At 45.9% G+C, this 15,372-nt stretch overlaps 1 protein-coding gene across 6 annotated transcripts in view; it reads right to left on the bottom strand.

The window, feature by feature from the left end:
• LOC144763173 (amine sulfotransferase-like) overlaps positions 1–15,372 on the bottom strand; it is a 292,072-nt gene that overhangs the window by 263,205 nt on the left and 13,495 nt on the right. For 2 of the 6 annotated variants that reach the window (XM_078648514.1, XM_078648516.1), the window contains one exon: positions 12,788–12,862. The exons of the other annotated variants lie outside the window; for them this stretch is intronic. The gene's annotated coding sequence lies outside the window, so the exon portion shown is untranslated. The remainder of the gene's footprint in view (positions 1–12,787; positions 12,863–15,372) is intronic. 6 annotated transcript variants of the gene reach the window in all.

Here is a 15,372-nt window from a genome sequence, read left to right as displayed (position 1 = left end):
AAAGTCCACAAAGTTCTTTCTCCTCTCTTTGGCAGTCAGGCAACCACTGCAGGCCAATCCCTCAAGCAGCACTTCAGCTTTGGAATAGTCTCTCCTCAGTTTCTTCAGGTTCCTTCTCCTCAGCAGAGGTTTCGTCTTGTAAGTCCAGAAGTGATCTAATTTCATGGAATCAGGGTCCAATATTTATACCCCAAAATACTTTGCTCTCTGAGGGAAGAGGGGACTGTGCCCAGTTTGAGCCAGTTCTGAAGCACTCTGTTTACCAAACTTCTCCTTTCCTTACACAGCGCAGGGCAGGCACATCAGACGCCCCACAGGTGGTGGAGCTAGCATTGTGGAAGGCAAGTACAGTCTTAAGAGTCTTCCTTCTCTTCTTTCAGTGTGCAGGGCAGAGACATCAGACGCACCACAGGGGGTGGAGCCGGCATTGTAGAGAGAAGGCCTAGCCCTATTCAGGTCCCAGGTACAACTCCTCCCTCCCATCTAGACGCAGATCTCCCTATTCACCACCGGGCTGCCCCAGCCTGTCTCTTAGAATCCCCCAGCCCTGTCACTCACAGAAGCCAGACGAAGGAATACACAACCTCCTACAGGAGGGCTCAAATGGTTAGGCAAGCAAATACCTACTATCTAAAAGTGGTATTTGCAAACACAGGATATTAAAATAAACTTTACTAAAAGATGTATTTTATTATTCTGAGTCCAGGCATACTAAACTCGAATTTCTACCATGTTCTCTGACCCTGTTAGGATTATAAAGTGTAACAATTCTAACAGCCCATTTTGGCCTCTGGAGAACAGGTAGCCTTGCAACAGTGAAAAAAGAAAATGGCTGTAATTCACTATTAGGACATGCCTCACACATCAGGGCTTGTCCTACCTTATACTTACGATGCACCCTGCCCTTGGGCCTACCATAGGGGTGACTAATATGAAGTCATGGGAAGGTTTAGGGACTGGCAAGTGGGTGACTTGCCCAGTCAGCATGACAGTACAGGACTGCATGCAGGCTCTGCAATGGAAGACCTTACACACATTTTACAAGGCTGCTTCTGTGGGTGGCACAACCAGTGCTGCAAGCTCACTAGCGGCATTTGGGTTTACATGCCCTGGGCACACTCAGTGCACTGTACTAGGGTCTGACAAGTAAACCAAATATCCAATCATGGAATCACTAATCAATACATCAATTTATCGTAGGGAGCACTCGCATTGTGGCACTGGACAGCAGTGGCACAGTGCCCAAAGCATCTAACACCAGCAAAAACACATGAGGCAACACTAAAAATGGAAGGGAGACCCACACCAATGGTGCCAGGTCTAACAACTGTCACATTTAAATAGACTGAAACTATTTAAATAGTGCAATAATTATTACTTTCCACACGATTTTGTGGAATAATGTGGTGTTGATATTTACGCCAACAAAATCTCCCTGTTCCGGCAAATACTGTCCATTACCCCTTAATAAATAGCAGCAGGTTTAACATCCTGGTATTTATCACAAAACTCATAACTGCGAAAGCAGGACTGTGTTGTAGCAGGATTACTACACACATCCCATTTACCAGGATGCTCGTAATGAGGGCCTATGAGATCTGGTTCACAATAATGCGTAATCATGGAGGCCCAAATGGAAACAGCAAAATTGATACTCTGGGCAGCAAGCAGACAATACCAACTATTCAAGGCTGGATAGGCCATTCTGTCTATTCTATCATTTCCCCACTGTGCCTGAGGCATAGTTGGCTGCTTTCAGAGCAGAATTGTTTTTTTTTGTCCTCATTTGCCTTTCCCCTCTTGTAGGAAACACCGACCACATTGCGTGTCTTAAGTGAGCCCAGGGATCTGGGTTATATCTCACACCAGGACACGAGTGACTTATTGGCGGAAGAAGCATCCAAAAGATAGAGGGCTAGCTAGTTTACTACATCGAGGTGTCTTACAACCTGTTGGACCACAATATTGACCTGGGGGACCCATAACAAAGGTCCGTGGAGCAGAGAAGGCATAATCATAGAACCCGGGGAAAAAAAACGGAAATCCTATCTGAACTGTACCAATAAGTCCCAAAATGCAAACTTTTTTTTCTGCAAGATCTGGCCAAGTCCACTCTAGATAATTCATATAGGGACGTCAGCCAGCCTGAATGTGTTGGTGCGGCGGTATCTACCCAAAACTTGCCAATTTGTCTTCTTGCCAGAAGGATTGCATGGCCGGAGATATTATCATCAATGCCAAAAATAATTAATGGAAGGGTAATATTCAATGCAGTATTGAGAACAGAGTCCAGCGACGCCTTCACTTACTCCCAAAAGAGGCGAATAGGAATACAATCTTTAAACATGTGCATGTCAGATGTTTCTGGCAGGTCGCATTTGTTACATGTTTTCCCTGGCTGGAATTTTGATAGTTTTAAGGGAGAAAGATACTCACGATGTGCCGTGAAGAGGTGATTGCGCCTCAGCCATGCTGGTTTGACTATTTTATGCAGAAGGGTGAATGAATCCATGCACAACTGCTCACACTGAAAGCCCAACTCACCTCCCCACAACTCATCAGGTAGTTTAAAATCCCCATCTATCTCCTCCAGGATCGTCCAATACCAAAATGAAACCTCTTTACCACCCCGTGGCCTTACCACCAGCTGATTTTCTAAGTTGCTAACTTTCCCCAGGGCGACACTCTATCTACACAGTGCCTGAGCCCAACTGTTAAGCTGCATATGTTTAAACCTTGATAGGCCTGGGCCTACTCTCTCCCGTAACTCTTCCCAAGACAACATTGAACCCCCTGCCAGCAAGTCTCCCCACTTCAAAATCCCGGCGTCCTTCACGGGAATCGCCAGACTGTCCTGAAGACAAGATGGAATACCTGGAGAATCCCACAATGGTGCAAGATTTGAAAAGTAGCAAAGCCCTATTTTCTTTCTGATTATTGCCCATCTTCTAGCCATGGATTGGAGAATTTTTAATTTTACCTTTTTGAAAAATGTTTGGTCCCCGAACTTAAACATGAAGCCGTCAGCTGGTAGATCAGCACCTTCTAACATGGCCCGAAACATTTCTCCTCTCGATGTATTAGAGGGTATTTTTAAAAGCATTCTAGTATGCAAGAGCTGAAAGGCCCATGCATAATACTGCAGGTCAGGTAGTGCCAGCCCTCCTTTTTCCCTCCTCTGCCTTAACTTCTTCCATGCTAATCTAGTGGCTCTATATTTTCAAACGAAATAATTAATCTCCCGTTGACATTTATCTAGCTGTTTAATGTCAAATGCCAAGGGGATAGAATTAAAAAGGAATGTATATTTAGGCAGGATAGACATCTTCACTAAATTTGTCCTCCCCAAGATGGATAAGGGGAGGTAGGCCCAAGACTTTAACTGTTTCTGACATTCTTTAGAGACCCGATCTATATTGTTTTCTGCAATTTTGCCAACCTCCTGGATAATTCTAATTCCGAGATATCGCATGGAGGAAGCCACGTCAAGTTGTGTATTAGTGATGTTCCAGGCCATAATTTCAGTTTTATTTGCGTTTACTACGTAGCCCGAGACCCTACCAAACTCCTCCGCCCTCTTAATAACTGTGGGAAACGCGAGGTCGGGGTCAGATGTCAAGATAAGAATGTCATCTGCGTAAAGGGCTACCCGCCTTTCGCACCCTTCAAATTTAAAAGAGGCAATATTAGGATCCTCTCTAAGAACCTGAGCAAAAGGCTCGATATAAAGGTTAAAAAGGAGGGGGGAAAGCGGGTAGCCCTGCCTTGTGCCCCTTGTAATTTTGAAGGCCTCCATCAGAAAGTTGTTGACAAGCAATCTAGCTGTTGGGGCCTTATAAATAAGTGCTATCACTCGACAGAAACTGTCCCCTAGATTGAATTTTTTCATAACCGCAGCCAGATAAGACCAGTTCACCCTATCAAAGGCCTTGGTTGCGTCCAAAGTGAGGGTGGCCAAAGGAAGAGAAAAGGGGTAGGCGATGTCTATGGCCCTGACTAGATCATGCGTGAGGTCTGCTAATTGACGCCCTTTTATAAAGCCTTTTTGATATTGATGGATGATCGAATCTACAACGCTCCCCAACCTATTAGATATGATGGCAGAAAAGATTTTATAGTCTATGTTGAGGAGTGAAATTGGGCGATAAGACCCACACTCTGTCGGATCTTTCCCTGGTTTGGGGATCAAAACTATTGTCGCGTCACTCCATGAATTTGGAGGATCCTCTCCCTTCAGGAGGATACTGTTAAAGACAGTCGCCAAAGTTGGAATAACAGCCTCACTAAGAACTCGATAAAGTTCCCCCGGTAAGCCGTCGGGGCCAGCCGCCTTTCAACGCACCTTCTTTGCTCAGGTGAAAGTCTAGGCATGGAGACCTTGTTGAGCCAGGAGTTTCTCGCTACATATTCTTCACTGATGAGCAGAATTGTTTGCATGTCTCAACCAGGGGAGTCCCTAGGAATCCCTTCTAGTTTGAAATATCCTAAGTGTGAGGATGCCTTAAACATATTTATATATGGGCTGGTTTTTTAAACACACCATAATTGGAACAACACATATTAACATCAATGAGTGCCAGTAGAACTGCACCATCTAAAACTGATGGTAACTACAACAGACATTATCACCAGCTGTGGACTATTCTCAAAAGGGCCCATCACATACCTGTCTTCTACCACTTGTCACACTTATCAAGTTTTTTTTTTAAACTTTATTTATCGTTTTAAAAAAAAAACATAAGAGAAAGGTGACATAATGAAGTGGGAATTGCCAAGGTGCACCGGAATACAAATCATGCTGAACATTAGATGACATAGACGTGGAGGAGTGGGCGGCAATACATGAACAAAACATAAGCAGTCGTTCGGGCGCTGAATGTAGTAGTACAAATAATGAAATATACAGGAAACGGCAGTTTTAAGATCATAAGGCAGTACTAAATAGAAACATATCAACCAGCAGTCATTCTCAGCATTGCAATTGCACAGGGATTTAGACATCAACGGAGTAAAAGTAAGCACAGCATGACTAACCGAGACGGTGGGTACAGTGGATTAAGATATACAGTACAAGTGAAACTGGGTGCAGGAACCTATCCAACCCCTTCCGGGACAATGGTGCTCGCTGACTGAGATTGTCGTTCCCCGGTAATCTTAGTGATGTATGAACGGTATGTGCCCCAAATATCAACTGGGCGGGATGCCAGAGGAATCTGCGTGGAATATTCCACGCTGTGAACGTTGCAGAACGCCATGCTCTGAAGCCACGAGCGTACGCATGGGGCGCATCTTGAACACCAAAGCAATGCTACCTCTCGTTTTGCTAACAAAAAAACAAGGGTGGCCAGTTTACGGATCGAGCGAGGGAAGTTGAGTACATAGCCCAGCAACGCTATTTCAGGGGTGGGAATTAACGCCACACCCAAAATATCACCGAAGATATGGTGTACCTGGACCCAATAATCATGTAGAAGAGGACATGTCCATGAAAGGTGGGCGAAGTCAGCATTAGGGGCTTTACATTTGGGGCAGTTGAGAGGTCTGTCAGGGTTAATTTTATGCGAGAGGGCTGGAGTGTCAATAAAGTCGTCGCAGAAACTTAAAGTGTATGAGTTTGTGTCTGCTGTTGATAGATACCTCCCTCGTAGCGGAACAACATTGTGCCCATTGGTCATCTGATATCGGCTTACCCAAGTCATTGGAACCCTGGAATCCAAAGAGGGAAGCAAGGCAACACACTGCTTATATAGCTTTGAGATCATATGCGACCCTGTCTGGTTCTGCATGACAAACGTAAGAGGTGTAGTGTCCTCCGGGGGAACCGGAACTGTGGGGAATTCAGCGCGCATCAAGGACCTTAGCCTGGTCAGAACAAAAGAGTCCATGAATGTACGGTCAGCAAAACGTTGGTCTTCTGATATTGAAAAGGCATGGCCTTCGGGGAAAAGGTCACCGACGGTGTGGAGATTGTATTTGGACAACGTTCGCTGGACCACTGGTTCACCGGTCACAGGAAGCCAGTGAGCATTGGGCAGCGGGAGGGCGGGCGAGTACAGCCGGTCCAGCCGAAGCAATCGGCGCACCTTATTCTAAGCCCAACACGTGGACGAGACAGTCTGAATATCTTGGGGGTCACGTGGAATGCCTCTGGGAAGAACAGTGTTAAGAGGCACAGGGAGCACCAGGTCAGCCTCGGGTTTCAAATACAAAATCCTGGCATCTGGGTGGAACCAGGAGTGTGCGTACGAACATTGTGCCACCAAAAAATAAAGGTGAAAGTCCGGGACACCAAACCCGCTCCGTTCGTATGGGAGTGTTAGGATCTGCCATGACACACGTGGAGCCTTGTTCCCCCAAACCAGTCGCAGCAGCAGTGAGCGCAGTTGGGAGAAGAAAGTGTTGGTGAGTGGAATCGGGATGTTGTTGAAAAGGTACAAAAACCGAGGGAGTAATACCATCTTAAGTATGGCAATCCGGCCAGCCATGGATAGAGGGAGGCGGATCCACCGCTCAAGCTGGTCTTCTAAGAAGTCCAGAGCACGCGGTAGTTCAATCTGATTATAGCGATCGTGTCAAGGTGGACATGGATCCCTAAATACTTGACAGAGTCTGTACTCCATTCCAAAGGAAAGGCGCAGTTCCATTGCGAGGTAGCGGGGGTAAGTGGGAAATTGATGGATTTATGCCAATTAATGTTGAGGCCAGAGTATTCTCCAAACCGAATTATTTCATATACTAAAGGCTCTAGATTAGTCTGAGGCATCCTAACATACAGTATCGTGTCATCAGCATACAAGGATATTAAAAGTGGACCCGTGCGAAACTGAAGGCCGCGATGGAGGTGCCTCTCCTGAAAATGGCGAACCAAAGGGTCCATTGCTATGATAAACAACAACGGAGAGAGAGGGAATCCTTGGCGCGTGCCGCGTGACAGTGAAAATTGTTCAGAAATAGTGCCATTTAAATGCAGCCGGGCAGTAGGCGCAGTGTATAACAAGGCCACCGTCGACACGAAGACCTCAGACATCCCCATACGTCTTATAATTGTTAAAAAGAAAGGCCACTCCAAAGAATCAAACGCTTTCTCGGCGTCTAGAAGCACAGCAGCGGCCGGTGTGGAGGGGTCTATTCTGTGTAATACTGAGAACAAGGTCCTCAGATCTAAGGATGTAGAGCGGTGTGGGACAAATCCTGATTGCGCTGGCGAGATGATGGACTCCATTAAAAGAGAAAGCCGGATTGCCAGAACCTTAGCTAGGATCTTATAGTCGAGATTTAGTAAGGAAAGGGGTCTATATGAACTGCAAGAAGTAGGGTCTTTGCCAGGTTTCGGGAGGAGGACAACAACAGCCTCACGGAGGGTTGGCGGTAATGTGCCAGACTCTAAGGCCTCCGCGTACACCTCCACCAATCTCGGAACCAGTTCGTCCTTGTAGGCTTTGTAAAAATCCGCAGAAAAGCCATCAAGGCCCATTGCTGAGGAGCCTCGCAGTGCGTCAATGGCTTCAACTATGCTATCAGGGGTAATAGGCATGGCCAGGAACTCTTGCATGTGTCTTTCGAGATAGACCATAGCAACCTCTTTTAAATAGGGTCCTGGGTCTCTCTGGTCTCCCGATAGTGTAGAGGTGTATAGGGTCTTGTAATAGGACAGAAAGGCACCACAGATATCTGGTGTAGAATGATGCGTTGCCCCCAGTGGGTCCACAATTTCTGTGACGTATAATGCCTGCCGAGGAGGTTGGAGCATCTGCGCCAGTAGCTTGCCCAGTCTATCGCCCTCTCCGTATTGCAGCGCCGTATATTGTTTACTAAGGAACTTCAACTCCCTATCTGCCGCCTCTCTGAATTCGAGCAGTAGTTCCAGGCATCTGGCTTCCCCAGTTTCTGATGCAGTCACTAATAACTCCTTGTCAAGTGTGGATATGTCTTTCTCGACTCGTGACAGAGTGGCTCGGAGGTCCCTCAAGGTGCCCACCAGTTTAGCAATGCACACCCCACGAATAGTGGCCTTGAACCCTTCCCACAATGTTACACAAGACTCTACTGTCCCGATATTAAGATCAAAGTAGTCGTCGATGGCACAGCGAATCTCTTCTGTAAAAACTGGGTCAGTCAAGGCCCTGCCCGGGAAACGCCATTGCCTCTCATATCCCCCTAATCTGGGAATTTGTAGCTTTAGCACAATGGGGGAGTGGTCAGACAGCGTGCGTGGGAGAGTAACTAGATCCTCGACCCATCCCTCCACTCCGTGGGAGAGGAGCCAGTAGTCAATTCTAGTCCACGTATTGTAGTATCCAGAGTGATGTGTGTAGTCTGGAGTGTGTGGGTGCAGCCTAGCTTCGATGTCTATAAGGGAAAAATGGGTGCAGATGTCAGACAGTACGGGACGGGAGCGAGCTTTTATGGCAGGGGAGGCCGAGGTGCTATCACTGGCGGGGTTCATCAACAAGTTGAAGTCTCCGCCAAGAACCAGTAAATCTACATCGAGCCTGAGGAGCTTCACCTGTAGTTCTTGAAAAAATGAGGGGGTGTCCACATTAGGACCATAAATACCCATTAAAGTAATATTATATCCCATAAGCACACCAGTGACAATCAAATATCTGCCTTCACTGTCTACAATGCTACTGGACATCACAAAGGGCACTCGCTTGTGAATAAGGATGAAAACACCCCTAGTATATCTACTAACATTTGAAAACACACAATGTGCCTCCCAGGACCTGGCAACTGAGGCAGAATCCGAAGATGCTAGATGTGTCTCCTGGAGAAAAACAATGTCAATATTATGGCGCGAAACATAATTAAGAGCCTGCCTGTGTTTCCTGGTATTATTCAAGCCTCGAACGTTCCAGAACATCAGTGATAGTCTGGACAGTCCAGACTGAAGACCTACCTTGGCCATAGGTCAAAAAACATTAAATTAGGATTAAACCATGTGTTATTCCACCCTCCATCTCTAGCACCATAATTGCGGCAACAATCAAATGAATAGAAAAACAACAAACACCACATCCCCCACCCACCACCAAGCCTCATGAAATTCCCAAAGGGGCAACCCAAACATAAACATGCTATAATATTGCAGGATATCAAATCCGTAATGCTTGTAAAAAAAAAAGAAAGAAGAAATGTACAAGGGCATTCGCCATTTGGGGTAGCAACGCCACGTCAATCAGAATTCCCAACTATCGAGGATAAGGTAATGCAAGCAACATTAACAGAGATAGCAAACATCTAGTCCCGCAACACATAAGGCATTACAAAAGGATGAGACATTTCGACTCCTCAGCCCATGCCCGGGTCACCAAAAAGATCGACACTGTCTTGAGATCCACTGCGGTTCGGGGATTGGGGGCCATTGTCAGATGTCGGCTGGGACCCTTGTCGTCGATAGGAGTGGCAGAACTCTTGAGCCTCTGTGGGAGTGTCAAAAATACGGGATCTTCCGGCCACATCAACTTTCAGACGCGCCGGGTATAACATGCCATACTTAAGTCCCATATTGTGAAGGGTAGCTTTAACTCCAGCAAACTTGCGCCGCGCTTCTTGGACGATTACGTGAAATCTGGAAAAAATTATAAGGTGCTGCCCTGCCAGTGAATTTCGCCCTTTTCTCGTGCTGCACGTAGGACGTTGTCTCGGTCGCGAAAGTTCATGATCCTGGCGATGATCGGACGGGGTGGCTGTCCAGGGCGAGGTCGAGGCCCCAGCGATCGATGGGCACGCTTCACCACAAATCCATGCGTGAACGTGTCTCTGCCAAACAATTCAACGAGTAGGTGTTCCACAAAGGTGTCCATATGCCCCGTCGACGTAGTTTTTGCTACGCCAATAATGCGTATGTTGTTGCGTCGGCTACATGCTTCCAGGTCCTCGTTCTTAATGGCAACTTCCTTCAGTATCTTTTCGACGCATTCCAGTCGTTTCAGCGATTTCGTGGCGTTGTCTTCAATGTCCGAGACCCTGGATTCCACCACATCAAGGCGACGATCATGGGCCTGAACCTTGGTCCCCATTTCTGCGAGTTTCTGCTCTAGACCATCGAAACGACAGTCAAGGGACTTAAACCCCGCTCGCATTTCGCTCAACATGGCGTTTACCAAGGAAGCGGTATCTTCTCGTCCAGCAGGACCCGCAGCCTCCACCGAAGCCCAAGGCGGAGCATCAGATGTGAGAAGAGAGGTTTAATCAAAACTGAGTTTGCGCTGATTAGGGTCTTTCTTACCTATGATTAGAGCGGCAGCGGCAGAGGAGCGCAGTAAATATGTAACACAGTGCAGTTAACGAAGCGGGGACCAGAGAAACTAATTCAAAGCAGTAATTGACCCACAAGGGCGTGCGGTGAAAGGTAAGTGCAGCAAGGTGAGGGGGGTTCTTCAGCGAGGTAAGTGTAAGAGGCCCACCCGGGGCAGCGGCATCGGGCAACAAGTCCTGTGGCATCAAGATGTACAGGCCTTAAGGGTCGACTACGAACCTTGCGGTCAGCCAGCCGTCGCAGTAGCAGGCGATCCCTCAGCAGGGCAACACAGAACAAGCAGAGCGATCCCCCAGAACCACCGGATCCAGGGTCAACAGCAGCCTCAGCCAGCGTTCCCTGCAGCTGGTGTCGTGTTTTTGTTTAGAAGGGCAGATTACATGCCCCCCCCACAGTCGTGGAATTGCCACTGAGGTGCCCAGTAGGGGAGGGGGGATGGCAGTACCGGCGTACACAGACGGGGCTGCCACACAGTCAACGGGTGTCACCACCCGAAGCGCCTCAGGACCACACAAGCCGTCCCTGCACCCCGCAGCCCGTCCAATCCCAGCCACCGGCCCACACCCAATCAGCAGGCCTGAAAATCTAGGCCCCGGCTCCAGGGCAAGTCAAAGGCCCGAAGGCCCAGAGTGTGCCCCGGCAGTCCAGCGCTCCCCACAACGTGGCTCAAGCCCGATGGGTGGCGGGGGGCGGAGGGGGTCGAGGCGGACAAAACGAAGCCACAAGAGACGGCAGAGTGAGCGGGGGCGTCCCAGCGTCGCACTCACCCGTGGGCCTGGCGCAGATCAGGACGGAGCCGCCAAAGGCAGGAATGCTCCCGAGCACCTCCGCCGTGTACACCACCAGTGTCCTTCCGGCGAAAACAAAGGCCACAGGCAGGAGAGGAGTCTTCTCCAATGTCGGATGGCGTAAAGTTGCAGGCGAGGAAGTGGCGGTTTACATGCTAATCCGCTGTTGTGGGATTCCGACCGGCGGAGCTTCACTCGGAGGCCGCCATACCAATTATCAAGTTAACAACCCAAAATATTCCAGGATTACTAGTGAATATTTCCAAATAAGGGCCCGGTTATGGTCATAGAATAGTATCTAAAGAAATAGATCACCCATTTTACAGTGGGAGGAATTTGTTGGCAATGTGTAGATAGCAAAATGTACATCCTCGCCTGCATCATCTAGAAGTCACCATAGAAATAATGAAACCCATAAAAGATGACAGTACACTAAGCATGCAGAGCAGACAGACCACCCCACCCCACCCTTATGGAAAGCTGCTTTATTTTATATATTAAACTCTGAGCTACTTCCAAAAACACAACAGGTCAATAGGCAGGTATCTCGCAATTATCCATGAGTGTGCTCTTGCAGCATTTGATGCAGGCCAGTTAAGTTTCACCTGTCATGCTGCACAGACATGCTAGATAAAACAAAGGTACCCATAGCATGAATACCGTACAAATGGCCACATGCATCAAACTGTGCATTTGTTATTCCTAAATTGCGATTTTTATGAAATCGCAATTTAGGAATCGCAAATGCTGATGCATTTAGGAATCGCAAAAAAATGTGCGATACCTACACATTTCTTATTTGCGACGCGTAAATTGCAATTCCAAATAAGGATTACTTCCCATTCATTATAGGAATCAATGGCAATTGCATGCATAATTTCCGCGTACCAAATAGGTACTCGCAAATTGCTCATACAATTTTAAGGGTGTAAGGGTGCCAAAAGGACACCCTGATGCCCCCCTGAAAGTGCAATTTTAACACAAGTTGCACACACACATGCCCCAAGGACATGTATGTGTGCAACATAGAACTTTGAAAAATTCACTTTTGTGCATTTTTCTAAGTTCTCGCAAATTACCATCAACTTTGAATTGGTTTTAATTTGCGTTTCTTCAATACCATTGAGTGCACAGGAAACACTGGCTCTCATATAGTGCTCCCACTTCATGTATTTTCACAATAAATTTTTAGGTGCTTCCAAATAACAGGAGAGAAGAGAACACCCTACTTCCCTAAATGCAATCCAAGAATTAAACAATATTTCAACAATGTTTCAGAGCACACAAAATATCAAATCACAATTGAGAAAATGAAAATCAAAGAATAATCAGTTGGGCTCTTGTTGTTCTTTTTCTTTTAATGTCATCAGACTTTAATCCCTCATGCCAACGCGTTTCGGTGTGGTAAGTAAAACCACCGGCTTCCTCAGGGCTGGAAATAATACAGAATGTGCTTTTACAATCACATTCTTAAGCGCTATTCAATAAATAATGTAGAGCCCAGATTTCCGACAACCTTGTGCATGAACTTCTAGTCAAACCTGCCACAAGTGCATGACATACATATACAACTTTACATTCAAGTGGGAAATAATTTCTTTCCCATTTGTATAACATATCTTATCATCAGTCCACAACATTATACATCAATAACATTCAGTGATTATTACATATACCCTTCTTCATATATTGCCAGTCTTAAGCAGCAACACACTTATAGAGTTGCTAGTATCCCTACCCGTGAATTTCACGTCCTTGGTGCAATCAGTTACACTGCCGCCTGTCCCATGTTCCGGTCTTCACCAGCCGGTTCCTAACAACATAAACAACACAATGTGAGTCTCCCCTGGTTCCACCTAAATTTTTTCTAACTTAATCCACTATCAACACTGCCAGACTATCTTACCTCGTTGCTGCAACCCTCCGCACCCGAGTACAGGCGACGACTCACTTCCTTCCGGCATCCCGGTTAAGGGATCCATTCATTGAAATTGAAGACTGACTCCTCCCGTTCATAATACTATGGCCACCATCTTAAAGTGGTTAAACCGATATACTTGATCGGGCTTAGTATATTTACGTATCTATTATGCTCTATTGCCCTTTCTGTTTTGATACAATTTATGTGAATGCCAATGATACATATCACTTTCAATATAACGCACCCCATGATGTAATTCAATAAAACCATTCATCGAAATTAAGACGGACTCTACCTGTTCCTAATATTATGGCCATCATCTTCACATGGTTAAACCGATAAAATAATCGGGCTAAGTATATTTATCTAACTTGTATGCTCTATCGCCCATCACAACCACGCGCTCATATAACTATCTCGGGTGCTGGCTAAGTGAAACTGGCAAAGCTACATCATATACGCACAAAATGAAGGCCAGAGCACAAGCAACAATTTTTTCGATATGCAAATTAAATGAGCGCATGCAGAGCCCAACGTCAGCTCCCATTAGAAAGGTACTACAAGCCAAGATCAGGGCAACCGCAGGATATGCACAACAGGCGTTCCCAGGCAAAATGGAGGCAATGTTGGATAAAGTACAATGCCAGGCCTACAAACGTATCTTTAAACTTCCCAAACACACTCGTCACAGTCTAATTCGTTTGGAGTTTGGCCTAAAACAACAAAGTAAGGAATGCTTGGGAACACATGCTAAATACTTTTACCAAGTTTTAACTGCCCCAGCTGGAAGTTTAAAAAGTATGCTGAAGCCAATTTACGGAGATACCGCTAACCCGTGGCATAGCTGCAAGGAAAAAGCAGTGGAAACCTTGGGGCTTGCAATTGAAAACTGGAAGGATGCACCAACAAACTACCTGGCGATTAAATATGCAATAAACAAACAATGTCTTTATTCGTCAAATACAAATGATCTAGCAGAATTCGTAACAGGAAGAGGTCCACCCGGGCAGGCAACATCATATATAGGGCACAAAACACAGCCCTACCTCAGCCAAGCACTTGGAAGGAAAGCACTCAAAAACATCATATGGGCCAGACTAGTGCCCCTCCAAATTAAAGAGCTAAACCCTGGGTGGAGGTCCCTGGAATACAAAATAAGATGCAGACTCTGCAACTACAAAAACGAATCTCTGTTAGACATGATTTGCTGCTGCCCTGAGATGCTCTTGCCCCGATGGATGTTTTTAAAACAAATCTGGCTACGACACGGGGTTCGAACAGTAAAAGAAGCTGTTTCGGTACTTTTCTCCTGCACTCTTCCATCAGACCTGGCCAAGTTTGGGAAATACATGGCCATGCTTCGAAACAGGCTTACGGAAAATGAAGGGTCAGGCCTGATGAAAGTCACTTTAGACCAATAAGCCAACTTGCCCCACTTACCAGACGGATAAGACATCATTTTAATAACTATAATATCTTAACTTACGTGCAATACCATAAAATCTAAAGCTTTCACTCGTTTCACTCAGATCTTGGAATGCGCAGGTATGTACCGCTCCGCTATTGGGTAAATTATGTCATTATTTTTAATGGCCTTTACATGTTCACTAATGCGTTCCTTGATATTGGTTGATTTGATATTTTGTGTGCTCCGAAACATTATTGATATAATTTGTGTTTCTTAATGGCGAAAACGTAATTTTTTGGGGGGTTGTTGCATTGCATTTAGGGAATCACAATTTGAGATTCCCTAAATGCAATGGCAATTTGAGTAATCGCAATTTTAGCGATTACTTAAATAGCTATTTTGCATTTGGGATGATGCATCCATCCCAAATGCAAAAATTGCAGTCGCAAAGGGGCAGATTCTGTGAATCTGCATGTTTGCGACCACAATTTACAACGATGTATGTGGCCCAAAGTACATAAAGTTGAAAAGCTTTTTTTTCATGTGTAGAAAAAGTGTTTAACCAAAATATAACACAAAGGGTACAAGTGGACTTATGTTTAAGGGTTGGATGTGACTTAGCCATTGTGTCAGGTGGCTATTGATAGTTTTAGTGTTAGAATTAGTTTTAGGGTCATATCTAGATTACTGGTGGCATCAGTGTTGGCCGTAGGCCAATGTCCCAAACTGGTGGGTTGTGATCCGATTTTTGGTGAGATGTGAAAGTCCAAGCAATTAGTAAAGATGCCTTTAAATTCTGTATTTATCTTGTCACAATTCCTGAGTTTCAAAGACAAAGGTCAAATAAAATGGCTATGTCTTCCGACAAATTACTGCTTCTCTTTTTTAACTTGAGGGTTGGTGTTTGCAGACTCCTCTCACTTTGCAGTCAGAGAAGCAAAATGCAAGTGAATTCACTATTTCTGTCCAGATAATGACAACAGAAAGAGAGTAT

Source organism: Lissotriton helveticus, chromosome 6, assembly GCF_964261635.1.
Source record: "Lissotriton helveticus chromosome 6, aLisHel1.1, whole genome shotgun sequence".
Lineage (NCBI taxonomy): Eukaryota > Metazoa > Chordata > Amphibia > Caudata > Salamandridae > Lissotriton > Lissotriton helveticus.
This window is presented reverse-complemented; position numbering and strand designations above follow the sequence as displayed.